This window comes from Octodon degus, unplaced genomic scaffold, assembly GCF_000260255.1.
Source record: "Octodon degus isolate 3935 unplaced genomic scaffold, OctDeg1.0 scaffold00372, whole genome shotgun sequence".
Classification (NCBI taxonomy): domain Eukaryota; kingdom Metazoa; phylum Chordata; class Mammalia; order Rodentia; family Octodontidae; genus Octodon; species Octodon degus.
The window spans coordinates 781,321-792,760 of NW_004524948.1; the positions used below are offsets into that span (position 1 = coordinate 781,321).

At 39.6% G+C, this 11,440-nt stretch overlaps 1 pseudogene; it reads right to left on the reverse strand.

Moving 5' to 3' along the window:
- Window positions 1–215: 215 nt before the first annotated feature.
- Window positions 216–10,812, reverse strand: LOC101586238 (annotated as a pseudogene).
- Window positions 10,813–11,440: the final 628 nt, after the last annotated feature.

The following is an 11,440-nucleotide window of genomic DNA, read 5'->3' on the forward strand; positions in this document are numbered from 1 at the left end:
ACTAGGGTTGGCTTGTGAGGAAGTTCTTGAGCCTGGGCACAGGCCCCAAGTAGGTGGTTGTACACACACACACACACACACACACACACACACACACACATCAGGATAGAAGCTGTCCAGAAACTGCTGCTGCCTGGCTTTTTTTCTTCCAAGCTTGTCTTATCAAAACCCTCCCAGTTGAACTAAAATCAATAGAGGTTGACGTGTCCTGGTCCCTATCTGGACACCTGCAGGGGAAAGGTCAGGGCCAGAATGAAACAGCATTGACTCCCAGCAGTGGTTCCTATGTGCCCTTCAGCCTCAGCTGGGGAGGATTTTCAAGTCTAAGCCACCGATATGCACTCAACTGTTGTAGAAGCCTTAGTAAACTGAGAAGAGACTGCCACCATCTCACACACGATTTTGGCTCTACAGCAAGCACAGCAAGCAGCTGGGCTGCAGAAGAGCACAGGGGCCTAGCTTCTCACCTGCTGCTCAACACCATTGGCACTGCAAGCCTCAGCTGGTTCCAAGGTCCTTTCTTGCAGTGGGAGCTTGCTCCTCACCAGGCTGTTTTAGTGCTTAGATCTGCAGTCGAGCCCTTAGAAAGAGTGCCCTCAGGACCCTGAGCAGTGGAGAGTGAGAGCTACTCTACTCCTTCCTGTTTCTGTTATGCCACCATCTTCACATGGCTTTGGTCACTCACTGAGCTGCCCGACATGGCCGAGCCTGCCCTGTGTAGGTCTTCTCCATGCCCCATTTCATCTCTCTCTCTTCTACTTTTCCTCCCATGGAGGCAATACTTCTGTCTGTCTGTCTTATCTTTGGCTCAAACCCAGGATGAACAATGATGAGCATTTTTTAGACTCACTTTTATTTTTTATTTTTTTCAATAATTTTATTGAGAAAAAAATAAAAAAATAATTTTATTGAGAGATATACAGCAATGACAGAGTTTCAAATCAAATTGGTATGACAGTTTGAATAATTAACACATTGTATACTCCCTTCTTAGTGGTTATTTGCTGTACAAGATGCAGACATGATATCGTACTTACACTATTAGAACAAATCCCTCTTCATTAAGAGAATGTAACTATATATCTATCCTAAACATTTTGAATACACAGATACAAAATGGACAGTCATCTGTATCCCCCCCTTTTTTTTAGTTCTGTTACTTGAATATTATACGTGTGTTAACTCAGCAAAATATTTAAAAGAGTCCAGTAGCCCATAATAGTATTGGGTCTTCCACTTCACTGGCAATGTCTGAAATTGTTGACCTGAGTCCCCTACAGCTCAACATAACACCATGGCTTTAGTTCTTATACTTCATTTTTATACTTTTCTGCTGGATGGTTAAGACCAAGATAAAGCAAGACCTATGCAACAAGAGTTATAGCTTTCAGATCTGATAAGGTCAGTGAAATCCTCTCAGGATTTATCCTGAGATCCTGTACCTCAGATTGTACAACCTTTGTCAGTGTCAGCCATGTGAATGAGTCATGGCCATTGCTTGGCCAATGTGCTCTCTGTGAAAGCCTGAGAGAATGTTTTCTCTCCAGGTGATTTTTCTTATGCCCACTCTACATCATCGATCAATTTCCTCTTTGACCCCATAATCTCCTTGATCAGAAAATTTGGGACATAACTGAGTTGTGTGATGTTACAGTACAAGTTCATATATCCTGAGTCCTAATTGACCTTGTAAGGCTAGGGCCTAAATGTTGGCTTTCCTTGCAGCCCTCCTTCTCTAAATTTGTTCTATAAACTTAGGTTGTTAACCCTCTAGAAGAGAAGCTTATTGTTATTACCATACAACCTAGGCTGTTAAGCTTAACCTCACTATCTGTCTGCATATCAAACATCTTAGTCATAACATGGAACAGGTATTTTTCATCAAGTATTGATATGTTGAATTTTAAATCCCTACAGAATATGATGAAAAAGTTAAAATATATTTTAAAAATAGGCATAAAGAATTATATAATTCTTATGTTTACACATAAGTCCAGAAATCTAATCATATACAACCTTGTACCAGGACAGTCCCACAACATTCCTTTTCCTATCTCCTGCCTTCATGCACTACTCCCTTCTTTTGAACAATCATCTATCTGAGAGACAGCACAGCAGCAACTGGCATGTCAGGACAAGCAGCCCGTATTCAGAAGACCAGAATGATCGGCACTCCAAGCATGAACCTACTATTACAAATTGCCATCTTCATGGAGGTTGCTTAGTTCACAGGTGTCTGTATATATAGTTAGTCAGGGTGAGAATCATTCCAGTTAACTGCTTGATTCAAGAATCTTCTGAAGATTTTCAGGATCATTGCCTTACCCATCTTCTACATATAACTGTATGGCTTGCCCCTGTCATGTTTCCCAGCTCTTCTCCTTGCTCTCTTTTCATTGTCTAGTCCTCAAGTTCTTGCTTGCCTTTTAGTTGTGTTATACCTTTGTATTTGTATTTTTTCGTTTGAGGTCTTATACTAGGGAAACTATACTATATTTACACATGTATATCTGGTTTATTTCACTCATGAGTATATCTTCAAGTGGCATCCACTTAAATATAAAGGCTTCGAGTTTATCATTCTTTATAGCTGAGTAATATTCCATTGTACAAAAAAATACCACATCTTTTTCATCCATTCCTCAGGTGATGGGCAACGATCTCTTTTTAAGAATACTGTAATTTTCCTTGATAAGATGTTTGATTTCTTTAGGCAGATGAATTCCAAGGTATTTCATTTTCATCAGTGCTATTGTAAATGGTAATGTTTCCCTAATTTCCCTCTCAGTGTGTTTATCATCTGTGTAGAGGAATCCTATTGACTTTCCGGTATTGACTTTGTATCCTGCTATGCTACTGGATTTCTGTATTAATTCTAATAGCTTCTTGGTGGAGTTTTTTGGGTCTTCCAAGTATCATGTCATTTGCAAATAATGATAATTTAACTTCTTCTTTACCTATTCTTATTCCTTTTATTTATTTCTCTTGTCTAATGGCTCTAGCTAATGATTTGAGAACTATATTGAATAGGAGTGGTGATAGAAGACATCCTTGTCTTGTACTAGATCTAAGAGTAAAAGATTTTACTTTTTCCCCATTTCAAATTATGGTAGCCATTGGGTTTTCATAATGGCTTTTACCAGATTGAAGTAGAGGCCATCTATTCCAATTTTCTGTAGGACTTTGAACATGAACGAGTGTTGGGCATTGTGAAAAGCCTTTTCTGCATCAATGGAGATGATCATGTGGTTTTTAGTTTTCGCTCTATTGACATAGTGTATTACATTTATAGATTTTCAAATATTGAAACATCCTTGCATCCCTGGCATGAATCCAACCTGATTATGGTGTATGATCTTCTTGATGATTTGCTGTATTCTATTTGGTAGAATTTTATTGAGGATTTTTGCATCTATGTTTATGAGTGAGATTGGCCTGTAGTTCTCTTTCTTAGTTGAGTCTTTCTCTGGTTTTGGTATCAGTGTAATGCTTGCTTCCAAGAATGATTTTGGGAGGATTGTTTCCTTTTCAATTTCATTGAAGAGTTTGAGGGGTATAGGTAGTACATCTTCTATGAATTTCTTGTAGAATTCAGCTGTGAATCCATCTGGACCTGGACTTTTCTTTGTCAGTAGGTTTTTTATTACATCTCGTATTTCACTGGCTGTTATTGGGCTACTGAGAGTGGTTGTATCTTGTTGATTCAGTTGTGGTAATTTGTACCTTTCTAGGAATCTGTCCATTTCTTCTGTCTTCTATTCTGTGAGAGTAAAGGTTCTCAAAGTAGCTATTGATAATGTTCTGAATTTCCACTGAGTCTGTTGTAATTACACCCTTTTCATTGCTTGTTGCTTGCATTTGAATTTTTTCTTTCCTCTTTTTGATGAGGTTATCTAGGGGATTATCGATTTTGTTTAATCTTTCAAAGAACCAGCTTTTTGCTTTTTTAATTCTTTGAATTGTTTTCTTCGTCTCAATTGAATTAATTTCTGCTCTAATCTTTATGATTTCTTCCTGTCTTTGGGCTCTGGGTTTGGTTTGCTCTTCCTTTTCCAGTTGTTGAAAGTACAGCATTAGGGTGTTTATTTGTTCCCTTTCTGTTTTCCTAATGTGTGAGTTCACAGCTATGAATTTTCTTCTGAGAACTGCTTTCATCATATTCCATAAATTCCGATAAGTTGTGCTTGAATTTTCATTGAATTGTAGATATTGTTGAATTTCTTGTTTAATCTGTGACCCATTGGTTGCTGAGTAGGGTTTCATTTAATTTCCATGTAGTTAGGTTTTTTTTCTAGTTTCTTTTGTCACTTATTTCCACTTTCATTGCACTGTGGTTAGATAACATGCATAACATAGTTTCTGTTTCCTTGTATATAATTAAGCGTGACCTATGGACCAGTATGTTGTTTATTTTAGAAAATGAACTATGTGCAGCTGAGAGAAATGTGTATTCACCTGTGTTTGGGTGGAGCACTCTGTATATGTCCATCTAGTCCATTTGTTTCAAGCTCTGGTTCCGTTCTGTTATGTCTTTACTAATTTTTTGTCTGGTTGACCTATCTGTTTGGGATAAGGGGGTGTGTAGGTCACCTGTTAAGATTGTGGTATTGAATTTTAGATTTTTCATGTCATTAAGATTTTCTTTATACATTTGGATGATCCCGTGTTTGGTGCATACATATTTATGAGTGTTACCTCTTCCTCTTGAATTTTTCCCCTAACCAGTATACAGTGGCCTTCTTTATTTTGCTTGATCATTCTTGGTTTGAAATTGAGACTGTCTGAGAATAGGATTGCTATCCTGCTTTTTTCTGAGGTGCTGGGACATGTAGTATTGTTTTCCATCCTTTGACTTTCAGCCCATGTATGTCTTTATGAGTTAAATGTGTTTCTTGTATACAGCATATTTTTGTATTTTGTTTCCTAATCCACTATGCCAGTCTATTTCTCTTAATTAGTGAATTGAGACCATTTACATTGATGGTTAGAATTGAGATGAATTGACTTATGATTGACATGTTATTTACCTGTTGTCATTTACTCCTTTTTCTCTTGTGTTTAATTGCTTGCCCTATTTAGTTGGTTGCTTCTGATCTCATTCGTGCAGTTCTGATCATTTTGTTCCCTCTCTAGAACATCTTTCAGTAGCCTGTGTAGGGTTGGCTTTGTCATCATAAAATTTTTTAGCTGTTCTTTGTTATGAAAGTATTTCACTTCTCTAGCAAACTTGAAAGAGAGATTTGCAGGGTGTAGTAGTCTGGGCTGGAATTTGTTTTCATAAAGGACTTGAAGTATTCTGCTCCTTGCTCTACGTGCCCTCATGTTTTGTGAAGAGAAGTCAGCCATAATTCTGATGGTTTTTCCTTTGAATGTGATGCGTTTCTTTTCTCTGGCCACTTTTAGTATATTATTCTTGAGCTGAATTTATGGGATCTTGTTTCTGTGTGTTTTTAGTTGGGTTGAGGTTACTTGACAATCTGTATGCTTCAGTTACCTGAATGTCAGATATTTTCTTCATATTTGGGAAGTTTTCTGCTATTACTTCTGCCCATATTTTTTTATGTCCTTTGTATTGACTCTTTCTTTCTCATTGATGCCTATTAGTCTCACGTTTTTCATTTTTGCATTGTCTTGCAAGTGATGAATTATGTTTTCCTGCATCTTAGTTGTTTTAAAAAGATGTTTTCTTACCTTTTCAGTAGCTGCACCAGCGTCTTTAAGATCTGAAACTCTGTCTTCACTTTCACTCAAAAGGTTTTGCAAGCTTGTGATTTATGTTTTCAGTTCCTGTATATCTCTTTGACTCTTCTTCATGTGATCTATTTCTTTCCTGTATTGCTCATTCAAGGAGTCCATCATTTTTCTAATCTCCTGTTTTTTTTCAATGTCTTTATTTTTTTAATTTTTTTTTCTTTTCAAAGTTTTATTGATAAACATAGCAATGAGACAGTTTCAAATCAAATCAAAAGTACAGTTTCAACAAATAATACACTGCATATATTCTTCTTAGTGGTTAATTGCTGTACAAGATGCAGACTTGTGATCCTACTTACTTCAATGTCTTTAGAAGCCGTTATTAATTCTTTTACTGCAGTGCTTTCTTTAGATTGGGCTTCCTCCCTATGTTTCTGTAGTTGATTCTTTACTTCAGATGCTATGAGTTCAGAGAATTCTTTTTTTTATTTCAGAAAAGAATTCCACTCTGAGTTCCTCTATAACTTTCTGTTGTTGCTTATTTAATATCAACGCTATTAATTCATGCCTTTCAGCTGAGCTAGTGTGTTCTGCACTTGTTTTGGGTGGGCACTGGGTTTCCTACGTATGTTTCTGCATTTGATTCTTTACTGTAGATGCTATTAATTCAGGGATTTCGTTTTCATTTCCAATCTGAGTTCCTCTATACCTTTCTGCAGTTGTTTCTTTATTTCAGAAGCTGTTGATTCATTGATTTCAGCCTTGTGGTTCCGAATTTGTTTTGTGTTAGTGTCCTCTGCACTTGTTATGGTTGGGCTTGGGGTGTGGGATTGAATTTTTTTCCTTCCTGTTGTCATTTTGTGTAGCACTTTCTTCTGACCTTTGTTGTAGAGCTTTGGTGCAGTTATAACCTTACCTCCTACTGAAGTTCAGGTGCAGATCTACAAAGTTTGGATTTATCCTGCTATGCCTGGCTTGGGTCTGGCTGCTGTTCTCAGCTCCTTCCTGCTGACACCTTTGGGAGTGATCTCGTTCTGCCCCCTCTGGCAACATGTTCTGCTTCTGGATAGCTATGTGCTTTGTCCTTACTCTCTCTACAGGGATTGCAGCTGCAGGGTTTCACCTGAGGCCTGTATGTCAGGCCTGAGTTGAGTTTGGAGGGGACAAGGTGCAGTGGGTGGAGAGACATCTCTCCCACACTCTCAACAGGTCTGAGATAGGACTGGATCTGGGAGTCCCCAGAATGCGACTGAAATTCTCGCTGGGCGGGCGGGGTTGGTGGAGCTGCAGAGTGGTGGGGGAGGTCCCAAGGGAGTGGAAGAGGGTCTCACCTAAGCTGCCCCAGGGCTGGGACCGGCAGGTCCCTCCGGTGCAGCGTAGCTGGAGGCTCTTCCACACACTCACCTGGTCTGAACTAGTACTGGATCTGAGAGTCCCCAGAACCCGACTGAAATTCTCACTGGGCGGGCGGGGTGGGGGTTGCTGCGGAGTGGTGGGGGAGGTCCCATGGGCCTGGAAGAGGGCCTCACCCACGCTGTGCCTGGGCTGGATCCGGCAGGTCCCGCTGGTGCAGGGGAGCCAGAAACTCTCACACATTCACCAGGGCCTGGACTAGGACTGGCTCACTTTATTTTTAAAAATAATTTTTATTCATTTTAATAAGAAAAAAAGATAAAATAGTGATGAAAAAGTTTCAAAACAGCTTAGTAGGACTTTTACAATAATGAATCTATTGCATATTGTTGTCTTCATAGTAGTTATTCAGAGGACAAGATGCAGACATAATATCTTGTCTAAACCATATTAGTACAAACTTATTCTCAGTGAACTGAAAGAAAGTAGCTGTATATCTGTCCTAACTCCCTTGTGTATACATATTTTTTAATGTTCCTTTCCCCCTTTTCTTTCACAACAAAATTGTCTTTTATTTACACTTTTGTGAAGTTAGGAATGCATGACACTAGGTTGCTGGAAAATCGCAGTTCCATGTCATGTCAAAAGTGTTCTACATTCAGGCAGACAGTGATGCCAAGCTCATCTGCCTCCACTACAGGGCAACAATATCACCATGCTTCTCTTCTGGATGCTCAACAGCCAAAGCTTGCAGACCAAAAGCTAGAGAAACAAAGGGGCCACAAGGAAAGTCAACATCCTCACCCCAGCCCTTCAAGGTCAGCGAGGACCCAGTACAGAAGTGAACCTGCACTGTGACATCCTACAACCCAGTGGTGTCCAAAATCTTCTGATCAAGGAGATCATGGGGCCACAGAGAAAAGTGATTGACAATGCACAGTTTGCCTAGGGAGAGCCACCTAGAGAGAAAAATCTCTCTCAGGCTTTCACAAGAGCAAACTGGTCAAGCAATGGCTGTGACCCATCCAGATGTCCGACACCGACAAAAATCCACAAGGTACTGCACATGGTTCCAGCGCAAATCCCAGGGAGATCTGACTGACATCACCAGACATAAAAGCCACACTTCCAGTTGTATAGGTCTTGCTCTAACCCGGTCTCAATCATCCAGCAGAAAAACATAACCATGAGGTACAAAAAGTAATGCCACATGAATACACTGAGCTGCAAAAGGCCCAAGCCAACAACCTCCAACAATTGCCAGCCCCGCTGAAAACCCACCACCACCATGGACCACTGAACCACATTGAGCCATTTTGCTGAACTCAAGCACCCACAGTCTTTAGACTGGTTTCAAGTATGAAAATGTCCTTAAAAGACTTCTCCAAATACAACTTCTCTAACTGCAGTGGAACACCCATCTCTGATAATTTCCAACTCCAATGTGCTTCAGCTCAATTTTCACTAGCTCAGCTAACAGATCTTGTGCACACCTTGCTGTGGAATCTGCACTATTTAGATTATGATCCAGCCCTGGGATCTCTTTGTTGGCTTCAGGGCTCACATTACAGATTGAAGCTCCTGCTTCACTGATGATACAGTAAACAACAGCCAGTGGTGCAAAGTAATTTTTCATTATCAGGTCAGCAAAGTAAGCTTCAGTTTCCTGGCAGGTAGTTACATTTCCAATCACCACCATGCTGCATTTGAAATTCAGCAAAAACTTCTTTATTTTCTATGCCTCTCAGAAGCTTTGCCCATAATGCAAGTAAACCAAATCAGTAAGAAGTATCTGACTGGTAGGAGAAATTATAGCTAATTTGCAACCATACTTTTAACCAGGATCCACTCCCCTCAAGGTATGCCCTGGAACAGGGCTTGTTAAAAGGAGTTGACAAAAAAAAAAAAAAAAAAAAAAAAAAAAAAGAGTTGACAAAGGTTCCCTCCAAATATCATTACTGATTCCTTCTCTGCATCTGATGTCAGTTTGGCTCTGAACTCTCTGCAGAGGAGAGGATGCATAAGACATTTAAAGGAATCCAGTGAATTATATAAGATCTTCATTAACTCTAGCCTTGCAAAGCCATGTGGTCTCCACCTGTTCTGGATACACCACCTACAGAACTCATTCTTTATTCCATCAGAGATGTTGACCTTGACTGTCAGTATCTTCAAATTCTCTCCACGGTTAAGTGCTAAAATCTGACAGTGCTGAATGTTTCTTATGTTACATGAAAAGTTCTGGTAGAGTTGAAATTTATCAACATCTTTCTCATTTACTTTCTTTGAGGATACTTTTGCCAGAGATGACTGAATACAAATATTTTGGCACAATTTCCGAATGAAGTCAAGCATGATTTGTCTTTAGCAATCATGTCTGCTAAAATATGTTGCATTCCTGTCTCAATATTCTGGAGTGTGGAAAGTCCTTTAACATCAGGTCGAATATAAGACGGCAAATTTAGTTTCCCTGGTTCTCAAGCAGTATCAAAACTGCTGTCTCCACACCTATAATATTCAATAACGGAACTTAAAAAAATGGGGTATACCAATGAATGTCCATTTTGTATCTATGTATTCAAAGTGGTTAGGATAGATATATAGTTGCATTCTCTTAATGAATAGAATGATTTGTTCTAATGGTGTTTGTAAGTAGGATCTCAAATCCGCATCTTGTACAGCAATTAACCATTAAGAAGAATATATGCAGTGTATTATTTGTTGAAACTGTACTTCTGATTTGATTTGCAACTGTCTCATTGCTATCTGTTTATCAATAAAATTTTGAAAAAAAAAACCAACTGCTGTCTCTAGTCCAAGCTGCTTTGCTCTTTGGGCTTTTGTGCCTTTACTCCCAGTTTTATATGGTGCAGACACATGTTCTAGTTCTTCAAAACTTCTGCAGTTCAGCAAGGCTTTTGACAAACACTCAGATATCTTTCCCTCCTTAATCTTCTATATTGTGCTATGAACTTTCTTTGCAACTGCCCTTAACTTGTGTAGATAGGTATGTTGAACTTCTTTCAAGGAATCAGTATCCAAGTTATTAATGAGCTCCTTTCTATAATGTACAATGATGGGAATTGCGTTATCATCATTAAAGAGATGAATGATGTTGGCACAAACCCAAAACTCAATTATTTTTCTCACATAAAACCTGTATTATGTCCCAGGGTTCATTTCTACTTCCTTAATAGTGTCACTTGCTGGGTATGTGACATACTGTCACTGAGAACACATTTCCAGCTTTTTTCTCTTTAATGGAGACTGGCCAAATGTGAAGTCATCTTCATTCTCCTTCTTACAGACACCTTCCCTCATGGCACTTGTTGATGGTACCTCTTTACCATCCACCAAGTTGCTCACTTTGCTGGCTTCTTCTTCAACTTTTAGCTTTTTGGCCCCCTAAGCTGAATTTTTCCATTTTGTCTTTGCTGTCTTCACAGTCTGTGCAGTATTCATTTTATTCTCTTCCAAATCAACATAAGCAATAGCTATGGACCTATTCAGCTCCTCCTTAACTACCACATCCTCTGGGCCAGCACTCACCAGGGCTGTGTTTGTTTTCCTCTGAGGAATCCTCTTGGGTTTGGATTCCTTGGGAGCAGGCTGTTTCTGGTCTCTGGGAACTTTCTTTTGAGGCTCCTAAACACTATTGTCTTTGTCATCTTCTTCACAGGTAGATGAGAGCTCAGAGAAGTGAGAAAACTGATCTTGGGATACTGTAGTCTGGACCTGTATTTTTACTCTTGGCAATGAGAACATCTCAGTGCCCAGCGCATCTGGAGACTTGGGATTCTGTGTGTCTTCACCCACCTTCCGGTTCCCACCAGAAGTTTTTTCCTTGACTCACTTCTTGATAAAAGAATGAGTGTCTGTCCCAGCCAGCATCACACTGTTCAGTGTTGTCGAGGCCAAGGTTTGCTGACTGGGGGAGAACTGGGCCTGACCTCATGAACAGACCCTCAGAGTGGAACTGGGATATCCTTGAGGCCCTAGCATTTCTCCTTCGATAGGGGACCAGTGGCTTAGAATGTTGCATGAGAACAAGGATTTCCCCCAAGAGATGTCAGCTTTTTCTCCCTCTCATGGGGTGGGTTTTCCAAAGTCACAGTTTACAGTTTAACAGTGTAGGGTGGCCACACTGGTGTGGGGCAGGGAAGATGTCCACAGGGGTGCGGAACACTTGCTCATTGCACTGGGATTTTGAACTCATTTGTATGAACCCAGCCTGTGTTAGTCTTGGTGGACACACTGAGGGTGGGGGTTGGGGGAGGGCACTGTAATGAAACCCATTAGTCAATGTTGTCTTAATGTTGTTGACAATTCTGTAAATTTTATTTTATTTTATTTTATTTTATTTTATTTTATTTTATTTTATTTTTTTAATTCT